The sequence below is a fragment of the Callorhinus ursinus genome, unplaced genomic scaffold (assembly GCF_003265705.2).
Source record: "Callorhinus ursinus isolate GAN/ISIS: 27379988/994484 unplaced genomic scaffold, GSC_fseal_2.0 scaffold26, whole genome shotgun sequence".
NCBI classification, from domain to species: Eukaryota; Metazoa; Chordata; class Mammalia; order Carnivora; family Otariidae; genus Callorhinus; species Callorhinus ursinus.
The window spans coordinates 21,245,536-21,268,065 of NW_027397088.1; the positions used below are offsets into that span (position 1 = coordinate 21,245,536).

Sequence of the window (22,530 nt, forward strand, 5' to 3'; positions counted from 1 at the left end):
GGTTTTTCCTTTTTGTGGCTTTTCAATTCACTTTTCTCTAAATTTCCCGTGAATATTAATTATGAAGATGAATTAAACAAGGCCTGGCATTTTGATATATTTGTTCAAGAGCTGGTTCACAGCATTTGTGTTCAACTGGTTTTGTGTGATAAAGCCCTGCATGCTTGATTTTTTTTTTTTTTTTACCTCATCTAATAATTGGTGAGACACTGAGGTTTGCAATTGCAAAATATCCAGAATTGCAAATGTAAAAAGTAAAGCTACAGTAGCATTACCTTTTAACATGTCATGTGATAATCCCTTCTTTCTGAAGCAAGTGAAAGGCTCACGAAGGTTAGGTAGTTTTCTGTGAGGCCAGGAGGCAGTCACCTGCGTCCAAGAACAGATGCTTAGAAATCAGCTTGTTGGCCTTCCCAGATATTACTGGAGAGTTCTGGGGGGCAGTTCAGGGTGAACTCATGCCTTTCCCAGTCCAACTGTCACCTTCCTTTCTGCATCTAATGCCCATTGATGTTGAGCTGGTGAGAGTGGATAAATAATTTATCTCATAGTATCAGCTTCATCAGAAACCCATAAAGATTTCTTTAAGTGTTTGGATCTAAAATCTTTCTGAATTGAGCCCTAAATTATTAATCATGTGAAACTAGGGTACATTTCCTGCCTGTGGTGTATGCGCTGCTGTATTTTGAAACTGAATTATTTGTGGATCCCTTTACCAGTTGTTCCTCTTTTGGGGTCTAAAGCAGACAGCATGGAGGAAATGGAACGTTCTAGGCATTTTTACAACCACTACTAGATAGCTCTTATGGCCCTGATAAATTCAGTAGACAGAATAAGTCATTAGTCTCTTGGTCCTCTGTTGTCTGATCTGTAAAATCAAGAGATGCATTGAAGATTCTTTGTAGCTTTAAATTTTGTAATTCTTTCCTATAGAACTTGTGAGGAATTTATAATATTTATGGGAACGAAAGTTCAAGTCACTCACAAAGACGCAGAAATCAGGTTATCAGTCACTGGGCTGTTTTTCCCAGCTAGCCTCTGCCAATCCAAACCTTGTTATAACCACAACGTGGCAAGTTATGATGTCCCATTATTATTTCTTTCACTTGAGAATGCTTCAGCTATATAGATCTATCACAGCAGTTGTTAGACTGGTGAGTTTCCCCACATCCATCAGAAGAAGAAAATCCATCACACTTTTGACTACTTTTTCCTCTCCACAAAAATGATCTTTAAGAGAATGACACGTAATACAGACTTTACTATTCTTAAGGCATTGGAGAAATTGCATCTGAAATAAAATCAATACATGATGCAGTAGTTTATTTACATTTAAAATATTGAATGGCAAAGCATTTTATCAAAGCCTTTGGAACCAGATACGCACAGCAGACTGAGGTACGGTCAAAGGATGGGATGTGGTGGAGCGAGGGGTCAGCTGCTGTGTCCAATGCCTGGTTGCGGTCATTGAGTCACATGTGGTCATTGAGTAACTCAGAATGGGCACTACCAGAATGAGGTGGATTCATGAGAGGTGAAGAAATGTAGATATTAAGGTCGGATGTAGAGATTTGTTTTTTAAATTCCATCCCATAATGTCAAGTTAAGTTATAATGATGATCCCTAGGCAACGTAGAGGAACCAAAGCATGGTCTTACCCTTCATATTTCTGGTTGCATTTTGCACCGTTTTATAGGTATAGGTATAAATTATGTGCAGCTGTTGTGTCTTTTTTAGAGATTTCTTTTCTTTTTTTTTTTTTTTTTTAACGTTCTGAAGCAGCTTATATAGCATGGAAATTACCGGTCCTTGAAACCTAAAATAATTGAAAACCAAATGCACATTTAGGCTTTTTGTTGGTGTAAATTACTTTATCCATTTCTTAATTTCTTCTGTGTTATTGTTTTACTTTTGAGAACTGAAATCTATACACCCATCAGTTTTGAGATTTTAAAATTTTACTGTGAATCATTTTACAATATATATGTATCAAATCATTACATTGTACATCTTAAATTTACACAATGTTAGATGTTAGTTATATCTCAATAAAACTGGAAAAAAATTTTTACCATGAAATCATAGATTAGACAACCTTAATTGATAAAATTTTAAGCACAGTTATTTTAAAGATTTTTTTTTTAAATTTATCTGACAGAGGGAGACACAGCGAGAGAAGGAACACAAGCAGGGGGAGTGGGAGCAGGAGAAAGCAGGCTTCCCGCAGAGCAGGGAGCCCGAGGTGGGGCTCGATCCCCAGGACCTGTGCCGAAGGCAGACGTTAGCGACGGAGCCACCCAGGCACCCCAAGCACATAGTTATTTTAAATTCATTTGTGTTTTCTATTTTTCTTGATTAGGTTTCCATATTCTTCCCCCACAAAATCCAGCTTCTGGGTTCATTTATTTATTCTCATGCTCTTTGGTTTTCTGTCTACTTTCCAACGTGATCTTTTAATTTTTTGTTCTCCTCCAGCTGTCCTGTTGTGTTCCAGGGGCCCCCATTCTGCTAGAAGGTGGGACCATGTTCACAGGTTAACCTACGGCCCTCTGGCTTGTCACTCTGCCCTGGGAACAGAAGGCGCTTAGCCTCTTCTCTGAGGGGCTGTTCTCCCCTGTTCCCCTCTAGTCAAGCTTGGATATAGACCCTTTCCGTAGTTCCTCAAAGATTTCTAAATTGAGGCTATACTAGATACCGTGACTTTTTAAAAGTTTGCGGTATCAGGAGAGGATCAGAGCAGAGAGAATAACTTACCAAGAGTTGTGAGATACGATTATTTCGGGGATCCATGTGCCCAGGTCATCTGCAAGGGTTTACGTTTGTGTTGGGTGTCATCAGGTGGTAGCTGTCATCCATGGGGGTGGAAGTCAGCATTCCCCACTGTTCAAGGGCACCTGTAAGTGAATCTAGACTCCTGAGGGTTCAGGACAACATTCCACTAGAATTAGGGAGAAAAAGCGAATTTCTTTCTCGGCCTAGGTCCTTTCTTCCTTTATTTACTCCTTCAGGATCGACCTCTTCCCAGGATGACTGATGGAAAGAATACTCATCTCTCTCAAAGGACGCATCACAACTGACCTGGAGTGTTATTAGCTTAACTTAGAGCTCTAGCCAAACAACCACACAGTAGAGTGGTGCCTCAGTGTTTAGCTTTGTGTCCACAGCTTTGAGTGACCTGTGAGCCCCAGGAAGCTGTGTGCAGTTTTGTGGGTGGAGGCCTTTTTTGGGGGGTTGGGGGGGCAGATCCACAGCCTTCATCAGATTGTTAAAGTGGTCTGGCATCTCTTCAGAGATTAAGAAGCACTTTAGTGGTGTGCCTCAAGTCTGGAGTGATTAGGTAGGACATCCACAGAATTATCTCGGTGGGGCTTCATCAATAAGTCTTTCTTCCATCAGGGCATAAAAATGGGGCTTCCAAAGCTTCTTCTCTCCAGAACTCTGTGTCTCTGTGTCCGATCACTTACAAACAACTGCTCAAGGGCAGATATCTCCATGGAATAGTTTTGGGAATCCTACAGTCCCTATTCTTTCTTGGACAAGAAGCATTTCTCCAGGATTTACATGAATCTGCAGAGATGTGATTCTGCCTAGTCTTGACAGTCACAGCCTTCCCACAGTCTTCATTTCAGAAGATGTCTTTCCACAATTTCACTGCTGGTGTAGGCTGTTCTTCCTGGGGCTAAGTCTTCTATGATGGGGTATTATTCACTTTCTACCTCATGGCACTTTGAAACGTACTCCCGTCAGGATTTTTGAGATCTTAAAGTCAAAGTTTAGCTAGGTCTGAATTCTTTTTTTTTTTTTTTTTTTAAGATTTTTATTTACTTTAGAGAGAGAGTGAGTGTGAGCTTGGGAGAACAGAGGGAGAGGGAGAAGGAACATGAAGCTGACTCTGTGCTGAGTGTGGAGTCCCATGTGGGGCTCCATCCCATGACCGTGAGATCATGACTTGAGCTGAAACCAGGAGTTGGCCACTCAACCAACTGAGCCACTCAGGCACCCCTAGCTAGATCTGAATTCTTATAACCTTCTATGTTCCTTTTCCCAGCAGTCTTTGCAAGAAGGAAAGGTCTCTGAGGCGCCTGCCCTAGGATCTGCAGCCCAGTGGAGTGATGGTGGCAGCAAAGGCTTTCCTTGCTCCTTCCACATCTGGCCACCGACATCTCATCTTGTCCCCCGTTGGAACTCCGGCACTCTCGTGGCTTAGTGTGGGATTCCCCAATTCCCTTGCAGTTTTCTGTGGACTCTGGCAGATCCCCTCTTTCTTCTCTGATATTGCAGGGCAGCTGGATTTGCATAGTGATGAGCTCCGTGTATGATGTCTGGCAATGTGTTTGGTAAATGCTCTTTCTCTAATGCATGGATGTTCATCTCAGTCCAGACCTAGGTTTGGTGCAGGAATGGGGTGTTCTTTGCAGTGACATTGCAGCTTTGAAAATTGGGCACCAAGGCAAAATGTTCTTGAGGCCTACTAACATAAAAAGAGTGTTCAAGGAAGGCTTTTTGTTGGGCCTCTCATCTTGCCTCTGCCATCCACTTCCCGGCATCATGTTTTAGTTTGAAGTAAGATTGCTCTTCTGCCTTTATCTACCATTTTTCTCTCTTGTGTGGCTCTGCTTGTAAGAAGTAGGTTCTTGAGCTCTGGAAACAATCTGCTGGGGAGTTTCTAATAGTATTAGTAGGTGTGGAGAAGAAAGGAGATGCGTAGGATGAGAATGTGGGTCACTGACCTGGCAGGCTCTGCATTTTCTTAGGATAATGTAGTTTCTTGCTCTGGTGCCATCTGTGAAGGTTAATGAAGACCCCTCGCTTTCAATGCCCACGTTTTAGCTCAGGAGGGAGATTGCAAAAAGGTGTTTCTGAATCTAGCCACAATCCGTGGGAGGGTAGAAAATGTCTTCAGATTGTGATCATGCCTGCTTCCTGTCTTTGTTCCCCATGATGAAATTTACCCCATCTGGTATGTTTTCACAGGTATTTATAGGAAGCTGGGAGTGAAAAGTCTAAGACATTTTACTATTATATCATTTCATCTGAAACCTTGAAATTTTTATAAAGGATGATTTCACCAATTTGCAAGTTTGTGATCATGCAGATGTTGATAGGGGGCTCTACCCAACTTAAAACAGTGTCTTTCCTACCAATTTTGAGTTTGAAATGTAATGTAAAGGAAATATAAAATTAGAAAGTGTCCCGTTTAAGATGAAAGGGCCTTCAGTTTAGTGTCAACTTTCGAGCGTCTCAGTTGTGTGATTGTAAAGGATTCAATAGTCCTCTTTAGTATTATGGGATGTCCCATTTTGAACTGAATCAAAATTATTCCAGTGTTATTCAGCATCTTCGTTTACAACTCAAATGTATGTCAAGGAATGTGGATTCATGAGAAATCGTTTTGTAATTCAGACCTTTACTAGAGCATGTGGTCTCCCGCCACAGCACCCCCCACCCTGATTCCTTTGGATTCGTGCCCGTCAGCTCTGGTTCCAGAGAGGAGATCGTCTGCAGAGTTTCCAGGGCTAAGAGCTGGTTCTGACCCAGGCTCTCATGGCAGGTGAGATTTTTGCTGAGTGCTGAGACAGCACTGGGTGGCAGGATGAGTTTGAGTCTTGCATCTGCAGCTGGAGGCTGAGTCTGTCTGTGTTGCTTTGGTGTTGCATTGGGTGGGCTTGGGCTGTATACCTTTATCACGGATACCTTTTTGTGGTATTTGTTGGAGCTGTTGGGGCCCCGCCTTGCTCATTGGGGTTCTTCTTTGCTATCTCCCTGGCACCCTTTTGTGGATAGTTGTTCCTCATGTTATTTCTTTTCCTCGAATGCATAGGGCATGCGTCTCAGGTTACGAGAACAAAATACTGTAGACTAGGTGACTGAACCAACAGAAATTTACTTCTCACAGTTCTGCGGACTGGCAAGTCCAAGATCAAGGCATTGGCTGATTTGGTGTCTGGTGAGGGCCTGCTTCCTGGTTCATGGAAGGCTGTCTTCTTGATCTGTCCACATGCGGTAGAAGGTGGAAGGGGCAAGGGAGCTTTCTGGGGTCCCTTTAATAAGGGCACTAATCCCATTCAAGAGGGTTCTACCCTCATGACCTAATCACCTCCCAGAGGCCCCACTTCCAAATACCATCCCACTGGGGATTAGGTTTTAACATAGGAATTTCGAGAGCACATGTTATTCGACCTCACTGACAAAGCTTAGAATAGAGCAAAGAGTCACAGATAGCTAAAACCAAGAGGGGACTTCACAGCCAGTCCTACCCAGCCACTTCCCAAATGCAAAGACTGAAGCCTGGAAGGTTCTGGTGATTTCAAGGGGTAACCCACTTGGTGGTAACAGAGCTGGGACTACTGGGGATTCCTTTCAGTCTCCCTGCTACTGTCCCCCTAGTTATTTCTGGGCTTGTAATCATATGTGGATTGATACTTATTTATCTATTTATCAGAGAGAGAGAGTGCACAAGCAGGGGGAGCGGCAGACAGAAGAAGAAGCGGGCTCCTCCCTGAGCAAGGAGCAGGATGTGGGACTTGATCCCACGGACAGAGCCATCCAGGCACCTCCGACGTAACACTACTTTGATTTGTATTCGCCATGTCAACATTTCTCCATCTTCAACCAACATTTATGTGGTGTTTTGCTATACATAGTCTCATTTATTATTCAGAATTCATGAGAGGTAGACATTCATGTTCCCATTTTATAAAAGAAGAAATTGAACTGGTACGAGGGGAGACGTAACAATGGAGTCAGAATTCCAGCTCAGTGCTCTTGCCCTGAAATCCTTTCTGTTTCCATTATTCTGCACTTCCAAAGACTATGACTAATACTTTCTTTCTTTATCCGTCTATCCTATCTCTTTATTTGATGGGGCTGGGGCTTGGGTAGGTGTTGAGAAGATGGATTTGTGGCATTTGTTTTAAATTACGGGTCTTGCTCTAACAATAGACAGTCTTGTTCATAACCTTGGGCATCTCATCAGATCAGGGATTATTGTGCTTTGCCTAAACACTGACTAGATGAAGCAGATGTCTATTCAAATATTACTTTAAAAAATGCCTGGGATTGTATTTAAATTGCTTCCATTATTCACTAATTAAATTGCAGATTGTTTCTCCTGGGGATTTTGCACTAGGCTGAGTTTCTTCAATTGTTTGTGTTGGACAATGACAAAATAAATCTTTTGCCTTGTAGCTTAGTGGAAAAATCCTGCTGAATGGGCTACATAAGTCCACAATCATCCTCCAACAGACCTATCTTAAAAAAAAACCAAAACCCAACAATCTATTTTCTTCTTTTTGGCAACATGGAGCATGGACAGATAGTGGGATTTTGTTTTATTTTTTATTTGTATATTTTGAGGCTGGTGCTTCAGATACCTGGAGGGGTTTTAGATACAATGGAAGCTCATGTGTTCTATTGAATGTGTCAGCTCCCTTGGTCAGTGCAGATTTTACCAAGAGCAGCACAATGGAATTCAGATATTGTAAAACCACTTGTGAGTCTCCCACATGGCTGCCACAGTTTAAATTTTTAATCAGTCCTTTGAAGGGGGTTAGGCATGGTCACCAGTTTGTCCAAGGACTTCATATATGGTTCTTATCAGTTGCTTTTGCCTTTGCTGTCCTGTTTACAGAAGAGTCTCCCGTGTGCTATTTTCATTTGCAGAGAGAAGGAAGAAAACACAAATTGGGACAAGGAATGAGACAGAAGAGCTCAGTGTCCCTCCAGACCAGGAGCTTGACATTTATTTATTTATTTATTTATTTATTCATTCATTCATTCATTCATTCATTCATTTATTTATTTATCTCTCTCTCTCTCTCTCTATTTTCTCTATTGTAACTTATCTCTACACCCAACATGGGGCTCGAACTCACAACCCCAAGATCAGGAGTCACCCGCTTTAAGGACTGCACCAGCCAGGTGCCCTGACCTTGACATTTTTGAACAGGAATGCTTGCTTGCTCTTAAAATGTAAATCATTTCCATTCCCCTAAAAAAATGCACAACAGTTTTATGCTAACGTTCACTCCTATCCAGGGATAGTTAAGATTCTCTGCTTTCAGAATAAATAAATTGCTGACAGCTGTGAGCACCTGCTTTGGGACAGTGTCTCTGCTGAGCCTTTCACATACATTGTCCTGTGTAATTGCAACCCAGTGAGGAAGGCAGTATTCTCCCCATTTTATAGACGAGGAAAGTGAGATTCGGGTCAGGATAAGAAACTTGCTCAGAGGTCACACTGGAAATACACGCCAGATCCGGGATCGTGTCCATTCTGTGATGTAAGTGCTCAGGATTTGAAAAAAGCAACATGCGTTTTTGCAGGATTGTGGCTGATATTAATGTTCTTTGGACTTGAGAACTCATGCGGAAGCGAGGCAAGCATATGGACGTTAAAGGCAATGTCAGATCAAATGTGAGAATGCAGTTCTGCTCAACGATGTGCTAACACTGGCAGAGCTGAAGTGGGGAGCTGTCGAGCTACCAAAATATTGGATGGGGAATGGAATGCTGTTACAAATCAAGTGTCTCAGAGTGACCCTAGACAGTTGGCGAGAAAGAGTTTGTCACCAATGTAAATAATCAGAGAGAAGTTGGATATGCTCGAAGCTGCCCAGAGATCTCCATGTGGAACAGCTGAGAAGAGACCAGGGAGTGTGAAGAAATGAAGGTACTGGGTGTCCAGGATAAAAGAGGGCTGAATCTTAGCAGCCATAAGGGAACCAGAAGAGAGACATTGCCTTCTGGATCCATTCAGAAAAGGATGTCTGTAAACTCGAACGACCAAAGCAGATACATCACCCCTGGTTTTGTCAGATCAAAATGCAGGACCCCATTTAAAAGGGACCCTTCACATACCTATTCCCATTTTGAGACACCCTATGCCATATACATTGTGTTGTAGGAACAGGCCTATTTTAGCCTTGTATATTTACTTTATTTTAAAAACCCAAACACTCCTTTCCACGGAATGTCATACCACTTTGTTGTTAGGCACAAACTCCCCTTGTTAGTTTTTGGAATGAAATGTAGGCATTTTGTTCTTCATATTGTTTCCCAATGTTAGTTTTAAGAGATGATATGGTGGGCACATCATGTTGTTCTCTAGCTGTGATGTCGTGTTTCTAAAACACCGAGGTGGCTCAGTAACCTTTTGTAGGGTGGTGGTGAAATCCCCCACTGCAGGGTGGTTTATAGATCAGTAGGAACGAAATGTTGCTGCTTATTTCTGAATGTCAAGTCACAATGACCTACTTTTTTTTTTTTTGCTTATCTTTTCATGATTTAAGTTTATCAGGCATATATTACTTGGGTGCTTTTTCTCCTTTTCTTTGCTGCCTCTTCTCAAGGGATCTTTGTGCTCTGGCACTCACCTGCTAATGTGGATCTTTGAATCACATTTCATTTTTTTAATTTTTTTTTAAAGATTTTATTTATTTATTTGAGAGAGAGGCAGATAGTGACAGAGAGAGCGGGAGAATACAAGTGAGGAGGAGGGAGAGAAGCAGGCTCCCATTGAGCAAGAAGCCTAATGTGGGGCTTGATCCCAGGACCCTGGGATCATGACTTGAGCTGAAGTCAGACGCTTAACCAACCAAGCCACCCAGGCGCCTCCTCACTGGCCCATCCATTTTTGAAAGCAATGGATCTTCACTCCAAGAAGAAATCTGTACATTCACATATGATTTTTTTTTCAATAATTTCAATGATGGATTCATTCCCGAACTGTTGGTTATGAGTCCTTTGTTCTGAATGACCAAAAGTCATTTTGAATATACTTGGCTTTGGGAACTGGCTATGTGTGTGGTGCTCAGAGAAAGGTTTCCTTTGAGGTTGTTTGAGACAGGAGGAGATATGGATTTCTAGATTTCTAGATTTCATGCGCATGCACCATGGGCCACACTTTATAGAGAGAGAACTTGAGTTTGAGAGTGTGTTTCATGGGGATGTTGGATTGGTGAGAAATGGGACCAGAGAAATATTAGCATAATTCATGGCATAGTTTTTTTTTTTTTAACTAGGAACATATAGTAAACATGATTTACAATAACAAATGCAGTGAAAACAAATAAAGGTAAATATTTACAGCTACGCTGGACTCTGAGAATGAAGGACAGAGTGATCCTTGAAGGCAGGACCATGTCCTGGTGATGTAAGTTGGAGGAACTCCCATATGTGTTTAAATATGGGCTCTGGGTGCGGTAGGTAGAGGCCAATCCCCATTAGACATCTTCTGGGAGAAGATAAGTTTTGGGTTGAAGCTTCATCTTGAATCTTACTTCCAGCAATAAACCACCCAGTATGGGAGAAAAGTCCAGAAGAGCTTCAAGACCTTTCTGCCCTCCTTTCTTCTCATGGGAGGAAGGGGCCCCTTACTCCTCAGTTCCTGAACTGCTGTTGGAGAGTCCTGCAATGAACAAACTGTGTGCAAATCTTGGCCTACAAGGAGCCCAAACCATCACCTTAGACCACATGTCCACCCTACTAGCAATATGTAACAAAAGGCCACGAAACAACAACAAACTTGACTTCATCCTCCTATAAATTCCAATAATCCCTTCTTTATACTCACATGACGTCTATCAATCACACCTTATTGTTGCCCTAGTTCATATACCATACTGAAAAACTCTTAAATTAGGTCAGGGGTCTTTGTCTAACACAACTCAGTAGTCCTTTTACTACTAAAGCAAGCCAAGCATGTTGCTGGTATTCAGCAAATAGCTGCTGAGCAAATATTAAAAAGGCCAGATAGCTAGTGTCCTTTAAAATCTCTAAGCATTCCCTTCTGAATTGTTTATGACTCCTCACCAAGTTGGAACAATGATTCAAGGTTATATTGTCAGAGGCTGAGCCATCAACTTGCTATTATGATGAGTTAGTCTTGTAACTTATCCTAAGTCTACATAGCAAGTAAACTATAGTATTTGCATTTTTGGTTTTCCATTGATGTTTATGATGCATAGAATCATGATGGGTGGACTTACAGTCATATTCTGGTAATTTTATTGTATGGCTTCAGTTGTTGGCAGGGATCAAACAGATTCCTTCATTAAATTCCCATTGACTATCAGGGCGCCTGGGTGGCTCAGTCGATTAAGCGTCTGCCTTCGGCTCAGGTCATGATCTCCAGGTCCTGGGATCGAGCCGCACATCAGGCTCCCTGCTCAGCAGGGAGTCTGCTTCTCCCTCTCTCCCTCTGCCCCTCCCCACTGCTTGTTCTCTCTCTCCTTTTCAAATAAATCAATCTAAATTCATTGACTATCATATGCTAGGTATTATTTTATACACTAAGATAAAAATATGAATGAGAAGTGGTTTTCTGCTTATAAGCAGCTCTCAAGTTGGTAGGGCAGATAGATACATGAGTAGTAATCACAATAGCTAATGTGTTAAGTGACCTAAAACAGGTAAGGAAAGAAAGGACCAGGTTTTTAAAGCTGCCATTCAAAGTAGTTTGGATTTTCTCTTGTGCATTCTGGGTGCTTTTGAATGGGTGAAAGCAGGTTCTGACTACTACTTTTTTTTCTTTTAAAGATTTTATCTATTTATTTGAGAGAGAGAGAGAGGACGGAGCATGAGCAGGGGGAGGGGCAGAGGGAGAGGGACAAGCAGACTCCTGACTGAGTGCAGAGCCGGATGCAAGGCTCTATCCCAGGACCCCGAGATCATGACCTGAGCCAAAACCAAGAGTTGGACGCCCAACCGACTGAGTCACCCAGGCGCCCCATGACTACCACTTTTTTTAATAGTAAATATCTCCACCCAGATCTGGGTTCTGGCCTGAGGTAAAGAGTAATGGGGACCATGATTGGCCAGAGGAGCTAATTCATCCACTCCAACAAATTGTGAGGGAAGCTCAGCAAAAATTTAGCATAGGGCATGGTGACTGCTGCCACATTAGGATAGAACCATTTTAGAAAGTGAGGAGCTCCTCCTGAATATAAGGTTATTTATTTGTTTGCTTAGAATTAAGAGAAACAAAGGTGAACTTGACGTGTTTCTCATTTTGGCATCTTGACTTGGGGATCTGAGAAAGACCAACACTGTTATGAGTGCTGTCCTTCTTAAGCTGGCTTTCCTTGGGGCCGATGACCCACGAGTAGGACCAGCGGTGTTAATAAAATAGGGGCAACAGCAAATATTCAAAATACTGAATCTAGGTTGTTTGGTGCTTGGTGGTGTAAGGCAAGTACTTAGACATGGTACAACCGGCATAACTGGATTGACATGTTCTGGCCCCCTAGTCAGTGTCTGGCAAGTAGTTTTAATAAAAACAACTCCAGGGGGCGCCTGGGTGGCTCAGCGAGTTAAATGTCTGACTCTTGACCTCAGCTCGGGTCTTGATCTCAGAATCATGGGTTCAAGCCCTGGCCTAGCACAGAGCCTACCTAAAAAAGTAAAAACAGTTCCACTTTGTCATGTACTTAGTAGCATTGTTGCCCTGTTGGTTCCTTCATCCAGTAACACATATTTATTGAACACCTAAGTGCTAGGCTAAGAGGTTAAATTTTAGGAAACTTTCGAAAAAGAGGCCATCTTTGCAGCCCATGTCTAGGACAGTATTTACATGGAGACTTCCTGGACCATGTGAGTGAAAACTTTGTCATTAATTAATTAATTAATTAATTCAATAGATATTTACCTTGATCACTAACAAAGTGCCAGGCCCTCCGCTGGGGACTGGTGTTGGGAATTGGATGTTGAACTTTGTAGACTCAGCCCTTGTCTTAATGGAGTTTGCGTTTGGAGGAGAGATGTACAAATAGCAACAGCGTTGGACCGTAGCGTGGGAAATGCTCCGATGGGATAAATTCAGGAGAGAGTTTCGGGTGGGTTATCTGCCCCAGACTTAGGAATAGACTTCTTGGAGCAAGTATGTCTAAGTAGAGAATTGATGAAGAGCAAGAGTCAACCAAAGGAAGGGAAAGGTGGAGGAGGATGGCCCTGGGATGGTGTGCCAGAGCCCAGGGTGAGTGTGAGTGTGAGTGTGTGTGTGTGTGTGTGCAAGCGAGGAGAATTAAACCCGCTTAGCCTGGCAGTACTGTGAGGTGTGGGGTAGAAGCAGGGAGAGCGGGAGGGAGCCGGGTGCAGAGCCTGGTGGTGCTTGGAGCTCTGTTCAGGTGTTGGGGATTCACCCTAAAGCCAGTAAGAGATTTGCTTCTGGAAAGATCAGGGTAGCCTGTGTGTGAAGAGTGGCTAGGGTGAACCTGAAGACAGACCAGACAGATTCTGCCTTAATCCGGTTGGGAGAGAACAGTAGCCCTCTGAGGGGCGGGGCTGTAGGAATGCAGAAAAATGGCTGGAGTGGGAAGATTTTCGTTGGGTAGGTTCTAAATAGGACTTGGTGACTGCACGATCTTGAGCAGCTCTGGGAAGAGGGTGCTGTTCTAATCATTAGGAAACACAGGACTTATCTATGGAGGTGGGCATTATTTTCAGTGTAATTCCAAAAAGACTGAATACAAACCCGTTGGAAAAACCCTTTCCATTCTTGGCTAGCTCAGCCAGTGGACAGATGCACTGGAGAGAGGGAAGGAATAAATTCAGAAAGGTGACCGCTCCAATTTTGATTTTTCTCTCCACTTTGGAATTTCAAGGCCGGTTGAATATGCCTCATTAATTTGAGGGAGACTGTGATCCTATAATCTGTTTCATTTTCAATGAATGAGAGATGTATACTTCCTTGGAGAAGGTGATTTTTGCAGCCTTTGAATAAAAGCACTTCATTTCCACCTTTAGCTGAAAATCAGTGGTGTCTGGTGTTTATCAGAAGCCACTCAACACTCTAATGCCCAGGTCACCAGCACTCATATTTTATGCCTGTCACTTTGAGCCAAATAATCTCTAATGGTCCCCAACTGCTAGGATCTCCAGCTCCCATTCTCTTGGATCTTCATTTTTTTTTTAAATTAAAAAAAAAAATCTCTTCTAGAAAGGCACATTTGATTTGTTGCTGAATTAATGTTTTTCTCCTTTTGAACGTGTCGTCCAGGTCGTTAATGGGAAAATGTAGTCTATGGTGGCTGCCGGGCTTGTCCTTTTTATTTTAATATGTTTTAAATATAAAATATAAAAATTGTCTGCGCTCTGTTAAAAGAATGTATAGCTGGAATTTTAATTTGATTATATTTCCCAATTTTCTCAGGCTTTCATAGGCAAGTCCTTGTTTGAACAGCTGTACTCCTATAAATCTCAGTAACAAATGAATGAGGAATGATTTTGTGTAGCAAGTCAGATGAAAGGAACTTCCTAAGAAAGAGAGATCGTTAAAAGAAGGAAGAAAAACTAGCAAATATCTGAGAAATTTAGCAACTATTTAAAACAAAATAAAGCAGCTTACTCTAATAATTCTTTTCTAACGATCTTAAAATATGCTGTCATTAATAGAGAAAGCTTCCTTATTTCATTTAGGTTTTAATACTGGGTGGAAATAACATTTAAAACTAGAGTCAGCAGGAAAGGAGAAATGCTAAAAACTGAGACACATGGAAAAAGGGGATGTAGTCAGTTTTCCATTATCTGTAATTTTCTGCCTTCTATATGCGTGTTGCCCGATGTCGGTTGGGGGGGGATGGGAGGGGCGGGGGGAGGGGCTGTGAACTATGTCCGCCTCCAATCACAAAGAGATCCAATTAACATGTGAAAAGATATTTGAAAGAGCTGTGGGATAGAAAGGCTTTTGGCTTTCAACATCTTACCTACTGGATAGATTTGAAAGCATAAAATAAAGCTAAAGTAAATTCAGGGAAACATTGATTCACCCAACTGAATAAACAACTTACTGAATTTGCTAATCTAATTAATCAAACTCTGCTTCTCCTTTCCAAAGTAGATTCACAGGCAGTAAAATAAATTAAGTCAACATTTTTTTCCCCTCCACTTACTAAAAATAAGCTTTCTTTCCCTGGGTAAATCGGTCATTTAAATTCCCAAGGCTATACTCCTGCTGTCCACTGGCAGGAAGCAATTGTGTGGATGTGAAATCGTTTTCTCTGCAGATTGCAGAGCTTGGGCTCTGAGTATTCTACCTCCGCTCTACCACCTTAACTGATGAATAAAATAAATATTAACTGAAGGTATTGTTAGAGATCAATAGCCTATGGATGATTTGATTTGCAGATATGGGAGCCTGTGACTTATTCCTGTACTGTGAGGGTGGGAGGAAATAATGACTTTGGGGGAAAAAAATCCTGGAAAATTAAGGATATTTAAAATTTGACAACAGTCGCAATTGTGAAAACTTAGAGACCAAAGTAGGAAAAATATTTCAGTGCAGTATCCTGCAGATCTGGTCCTTTGTGTTGAGTTTCCCTAACTTTAAACCACTAGAACAAGATTCAGGTTTAGGCTGCTTGTATATATACACATGGTATAATAACCTCACACACACACGCATTCACATACAGTATACAAGGCTGAGGGGCGGACAGAATAAACAGTTCCGGAAGAACACAACTGAAAAGATTATAAGGTGGTGAATGACAAGTGCTAAGCAAGTTAGGAAAAATATAATATATGGATAGTCTAGATAACAAATCAAGTGTGAGTCAAGACGTATCATTAGGTTTTTTTTTGTCTTTTTGAAGGCATGATACCAGGATGCAGAAATAAGACTGCAGATGACAATTGAGAAGGAGAACACCGTTCACATTAAAGTCTTGCTCGCGTGGCATATCCTTTGCCTTCCCCTGAACGGGCACACTTCTGAGGAAGAGTCTAAGTGCAAAGTGTTTCCAGATGACTTCTTAATGTCACCAACCCTAGTCACCTTGCTGGTGCCCTCCCCTTGAGGATCAAAGACTACCCAAGGATTTCCTTTCCCCACATTTCCTTCTGTGATGGACCTATTTCTGTTCTTTCCATTCTTATTCAACCTAGGATGTTATGCTCAAAACTCACTTATATGCCCAACTAATCTTAATTAAAATGTAAGGGGAGATTAGGGCATGATCAAATGAAGTTCTGAATATACTTGAATAGTCGGGCAACAGTTTAATGGATTAAACAGCTCTTGGAAGTGCTTCCTTTTCTGACAGTAAGTCTTAGTAATGCTGTCATTTCTTAATACCCCTTTCTACTTCAACTTCCGAGTATTGGCTCAACATTCTCTTTTAACTTACAGATTACTTTGCTATCTGGGAACTCATGCCCACCTCTTTGACTTCGGGTCAAAATTGCTTTCCTCACGGTCTGACTGGGAAAGTTGTAAAACATTAGAATGTCCTTCAGCGGTGGGCTGTGGAATGTCATGTAAGTTATTACTGATTTTTTTCAGAATGTGATGGATTTTCATGTGTTGATTTGGTTGTGTAGATAGCCAAACTAGATGGGTTTCTAAGAATTCACATTGTAATTTATCAAGTTATCCTTAGCATTCAAATTGGGGAAGGATTTGGCTAGATGCAGGTGAATATACCTTGTTTTAATTGTGATGGCCAAGTCATCCTTAAAAACTCAAAATTTTCCTGTTATATTTACTCCAACTCCCATCCACGTGGTCGGGCATTAGTAACTACCTGAGTCACTCCATGTGAAGCATTAAGCATAGTGTCTAGGACCGTGTAAGTGTATTTATAAATGTTAGCTATCGTTATTATTTTCAATATTTATAATAGAAATATTTATTTTTATATTTAATTATATTTTGATTTCATAATAAAAATATTTATTTTTATATTCTCTGTACTCATATGGTAACTCATACATCATACATGCGTTCAAGTAGTCATAAAATTTTTTCTTTTTTTTTTTAAAGATTTTATTTATTTGAGAGAGCACGAGAGAGAGAGAGCATGAGCTGGGGGGTGGAGGGGCAGAAGGGTAGGGAGAAGCAGACTCCGTGCTGAGCAGGGAGCCCCACACAAGGCTGGATCCCAGGACCCTGGGATCATGACCTGAGCTGAAGGCAGATGCTTAACTAACTGAGCCACGCAGGTGTCCCCCAAAATTTATTTCTTAAAAAATAATTTATTTCTTGCCTACTGTGTTTCAGGCACTGGTGCTAGATTTTGCAGATAACAGAGATGACAAAGGCAAGGTCTCTGTCCTTCTAAAAATGATGGTCTACCTTTTATAACAATGTATCATGCTGTAACATATTCATTTACATCTTCTAGATTGTGAGTTCATTTGACGTCAAAACCATGGGAACCAGAAAATTCATGTCACCTTATCCTGAAATAGTTTAGGATTAGAGAGATAAATCACAAAGTGCTTTGCATTGATAAAACGCCTTTTATTTAAAAAATTTTTATTAGCACTTAGTACAGTATCTGACATACAGAAAACTCTTAATAAATCCAGCTACTCTCATCAGGCCATTTGTTTTCAGCGTGGCTCTCTGAATGACTTTTCATTGAAAAGTATGTCTTGGGGCCCTTGGGTGGCTCTGTCGTTAAGCATCTGCCTTCGGCTCAGGTCATGATCCCAGGGTCCTGGGATCGAGCCCTGCATCAGGCTCTCTGCTCAGCAGGAAACCTGCTTCTCCCTCTCCCACTCCCCCTGCTTGTGTTCCCTCTCTCGCTGTGTGTCTCTCTGTCAAATAAATAAATAAAATCTTAAAAAAAAAAAAGAAAAGAAAATTATGTCTTTAGTTAGGAGGCCCAAAAAGGGGTTAGAGCATCATGCTAAAAGGTTGACATTGCTGAGTTTTTCCACCAGTTTTATTAAGATGTAATTGACATAGAACACTGTATAGTGTGAAGGTGTACAACATAATGATTTGATAGATGCATACGTCGCAAAATGATTACCACAGTAAGTTTAGTTAACATCCATCACCTCACACAGCATTTTTTTTCTTATGACAAATTACTTTAAAAATATTGTATTTAGTTCTGGACCCATTTGGGAATATTGACAGCTACAGTATCTTTTTTTTTTTTTTTAAAGATTTTATTTATTTATTTGACAGAAAGAGACACAGCAAGAGAGGGAACACCAGCAGGGGGAGTGGGGGAGGGAGATGCAGGCTTCCGGCGGAGCAGGGAGCCCGATGCGGGGCTCGATCCCAGGACCCTGGGACCATGACCTGAGTCGAAGGCAGACACTTAACCAATGAGTCACCCAGGTGCCCCGACAGCTACAGTATCTTGACATCCCTATTTATGCTTTAGGAAACCATACTATAGCAATAATCACCATTGTTACCATCATCACGATATCGCTCTCCCCATAATACCTAGTGTTCTATAGAGCTCCCATATCCCACATCTCCTGGCTCATTTGAACCTTACAATAATTCTATGAGATATGGAGGGCCGCAGATTCTTCCATATATCATGGATGTGGGCAACCTTCCCAGATAATAATGATTTCCCTAAGATTGAGTAACTAGCATCAGGGCTCAAATACAAGTTTCTTCAGTTCAAATCCATTGTGTTCACTGCTAGACTAATATACCTGGGATATTAGACAGGTGAAGAACTTGGGACCATTTCAGTGTAGAAAAGATGACCACTTTCTTATCATGTTTGAAAGCCTATCCTGTAACTGGGGTATTAATTAGTCTTACTCTGAAATTTTTCAGAGTGAAATTTTGAATGTATGTTGCTTATGTCTACATTTATTTGGCTTAATAAGGAAATTTTTTTTCTGATATGCAAGGCCAGAGGTGCCCTGACCTCTGCCTACCTATTGGCATCATTTCATTAAGTTCTCCCCAGCCCCATTCATGACTCATTGGTGTTCTTCTGTACCCCAGGACCTTTGCACTGATGGGCCCTCTGCCTAGAATGCCATTCCTCCCCTTTTCCGCATAGTTTTGCTTGGTTGAATCTTACACATCCTTTAGGACTCACCCTTATAGTCACTTGCCCAGAGAGGACTTACCCAGAAAGAATCAGTATTGCACAACAACCTCAGTAAATGAGTCAGGGTCCCTAAGTGCAAGCTACAGAAATGGCTAAAGCATACTGGCTGCTGCCTTTTTGCCCCACTGAGCACCAGGTGCTGTGGTTTGCACTGCTGCCAGGAAATCCTCCTGATTACAGCTCCTGCCAGGAGCAGGGCTGTTCTGTGTTGGGGGCTCAGCCTTGCAGTAAGACTTGGCCCCCCACACTGGACACCCTGGTTGCCGTCCTGACCAGTACAAGCAAATCACATCCGTACCAGTAGGTTGTGTCCTTCCTCACATTACTCACATGTGAATCCCAGTTTTACAAGGATGAATCTCATCAGTGGTGCCGAAGTCACCCTAGCTGCAAAGGAATCTGGAGAACTGGGTTTCCTAAGTTCTATACTCAGAAAGCAGCACTCAGCAAGCCAAAAATCAGCCAACCACATTAAGGCTGTTCCAAAGGTGCTGATCAGCCAGAAACATGACTAATATCTTATTCACTGAGACCAGTGTTCTCATCTGGATGATGGACCAGTCATACCTGCCTCATGGTGTTGTTGTAAGGATTACATAAGGTGATTTGTGAAACTGTTGAATAAAGGGTACAGAGAGATAGAAGTACAAAATAATGGTATTCATTTGCTATGACTTAGATCTTTGGCCCAAACATAAAATTGAATGGTTAAACGGTTGATTAATCTTCAGTTCACTCTAGAGGTTTTTAAAATACGAAGGGTATTCTGTTTCCCCAAAAAGCATTTTAAATGTTTAGGAGAAATTGGAAAAACAAAAACAAAAACAAAAAACAAAGCTCTTTTTATATCAAAGTGCTTCCCTTATAAATTTATATCATCGCCACATTTTTGTGTTGTATTGGAAACATACACAATGATGCCAAGCATGGAAATTGTAGTTTTTAAAAAATGTGGGTGAGTTTTCAGCTACTTTTGACTCCTCTCTGAATTTTAAGGCTTTGTTCTAATCTGGTTTTTACTCGGATTTCATCATGAATACAGCCCTCTTGTTCCAAAACAGACAATGGCTTATTCAACCCTCAGTGCTTTGCACATTTGGTTTTTCTGCCATGGCCCTTCGGTGACTCTACTCAGATTCTTATCTTGGACAAAAATGTAGACGTGACAGCTGAGTCTTTAGCACAAGTAATGGCAGTTCTGTAAGAGGGTATGTACAAAACTGCTCGTAGCAGTTGCCAGATATCATTAATGCTCCTGCTGTGGGAATTGTTCACATATGCGGCAAATGTCATGCTGGCCTCCTTTTATGGGGTAACTTCCTCCATAGGAGAGGTCAATAACAATGCAATTTCAGAAGAGAAGGAGCCAGACAGGGCTGTTTTCCTATTGGACAGAAATGTTCCTCTGTATAACATATCTGACTTTTGAGTTATGCCATTTGGTTGGCTTTCCTTTTTGATATGTATTAAATTAAAATAACGTATTGCTAGAAAAATGTAAAATGTGGCCCTGCTCTGCGGAACCAAAAATTGGGTTATAATGCTTGGACTGTTTGATTTCTGTCTTCTTCTTTTTTTTTTTTAAGATTTTTTATTTATTTATTTGACAGAGAGAGAGCACAAGTAGGCAGAGTGGCAGGCAGAGGGACAGGGAGAAGCAGGCTCTCCACCGAGCAAGGAGCCCGATGCAGGGCTCGATCCCAGGGCCCTGGGATCATGACCCAAGCCGAAGGCAGTTGCTTAACCAACTGAGCCATCCAGGTGCCCTGATTTCTGTCTTCTTAAAGTTATCTTTTATTGAGGAATATGGAGAATTCTAAGATAAGCCTTCTTACTTAAGCGATACTTCGTACCAGATTGAAGAGCACCGTGGATTACCAATTTTCTCATGTTGAATTTGGAAGAATTTCCTCTCAACATACATACTCTGCTTCTTTCTCCGCAACCCTTTTCCTGCTTATCTATACACAAGCACACACTCACTCATTTACACTTAACCTCAATAGGATGTTTGTTTCAAGACTTTTCCTTACTTTGGGTTTTAGTAAAGGTCTTCACCTGGATGTGAAGGCTGCCTTATGAATAGCATGTTGTCAACAGAGCTCACTTGATGTACACAGTAAATTAGTACACGGTGAATTTTGGTGATTCAAAATTTATTTCAGTGAGATGGATCAGTATTTGTGCAATCTGTAAATATTTTCCAGCTATAAAAATTCAAATTCCATCTCTCAAAATACATCCTGAGCGTAAGGGAGCTGTCTGTTGATTGGGGAAGGGGGAATGGGGTACACTGGGGAGGAAATGGAATATTCAGAGCAGAAGTTTTGATTTAATTGGTGATGTTGGAAGTGACTTGCCCACCCCCAAACCCCGCTTTTTGTCTGCAAAGGAGTTCTCAGATGACCAAGTGGGTGTATTGTGATTGTCTTTTATTTTATTGACGTAACCGAATTCTTGGATTACTTTCTACCATTTGATATTGACAAACCATAAAATTCTTGTAGAGCCTGCTCAGGAGTGCCTTACAAAGAATTATCTTGTTAATGAACTCAGCATCGTTTAGAATTCAAGTTTAATTAAAATGGAAAAGTAAATGATTATGTAAAGATTTTTTCTCACATAAGCTTATATCCTTTTATTGTCTCTTTGCCTTTTCTCTAAATTCAAAGACAGATTTTATTTCAAACCAATTTCTGCAAGGTGAATTTTTACACAATCTGTTGTAATACCTGTTCTGTTAGCTTTTGAATTAAAGAATTTTTTTTTAATAAATTAGAAAGGTTAAGAAGGGTGTTCTGAAGTAGAGTCTGAGGGAGGTAAAAATGAAAAACAAACCTATGTTATCCAGGGTTTTTAGTTTTTAAGGATGCTGTTTGAAGATAATGATTGTTTATGGACTCTTAAAAGATATTTTCTCATAAGAGTTGCCAGATAACAGATTAGTTATCTGAGAGTGGTTTGAAAGGCCTTTTGAAATTGCCTGTGTGACAATACTACCTTTTGGTACTTATAAAGCTCCTTTGAAGTTGGCTTTTTATATTGGAAAAACCAGAAAATATTTTTCTTTTCCTTCTTTTATTAAGCAGAAAGTAATACATGGACCCAAGGTTCAGCAAAATGGTATAGAAGAAATACACTGGTTATTTTTGTGATTGACTCAGCTTTTCATCTCTCAGCCTTTGTCAGTTGCAGGATTTCTCTGAATTCAGATTCTTAGCACAACCATGTATGATGCTTTTTGTCAATTATATGTAGTTACCAAGTGGACACTGCTAAGCCTCAAAATCTGAGGGCCTCTTCTCTTCACTCCCCTCGGTGTTTCCCCTTTGGAGCAAAAGCCTTCCTGCGGCTCCCAGCCTTGGTTGTTAAAGAGAGCTTTGGATTGAGATAAATGTTGTAGGTCACGGGACATTCCTGCACAACCTTTGTTATAGGCAGTCACGCTAAAAGAACAGGGCAAATGGAATGGGCTGTCAGGGGTCAAGGCCAGAAACTTGACGAGGCAGAGATTGCAGTTTGGGTTAGCAGGAGTTTATGGGAGCCCACTTCAGTCCAAGCTGCTCTGAGCTCACAAAGGAGGTTCACGGTCCGCCGCTCTGCAAAAGCTATTTGGGCAGGCACTTTTCTTCCCAACTAGCTTTTAAGTGCTCCTGGGGCCCTCAAGCGTATTCACTTAGGCCTCTCAGATTATGAATACATAAACCTTAATGAT

General features: G+C 41.3%; 1 long non-coding RNA gene across 3 annotated transcripts in view; it reads left to right on the forward strand.

The window, feature by feature from the left end:
• Nucleotides 1-22,530, forward strand: part of LOC141370106 (uncharacterized) — a 223,151-nt gene that overhangs the window by 44,972 nt on the left and 155,649 nt on the right. For all 3 annotated transcript variants that reach the window (XR_012373857.1, XR_012373856.1, XR_012373858.1), the window contains exon 3: nt 16,127-16,254. This is a non-coding gene — a long non-coding RNA (uncharacterized lncRNA). The remainder of the gene's footprint in view (nt 1-16,126; nt 16,255-22,530) is intronic.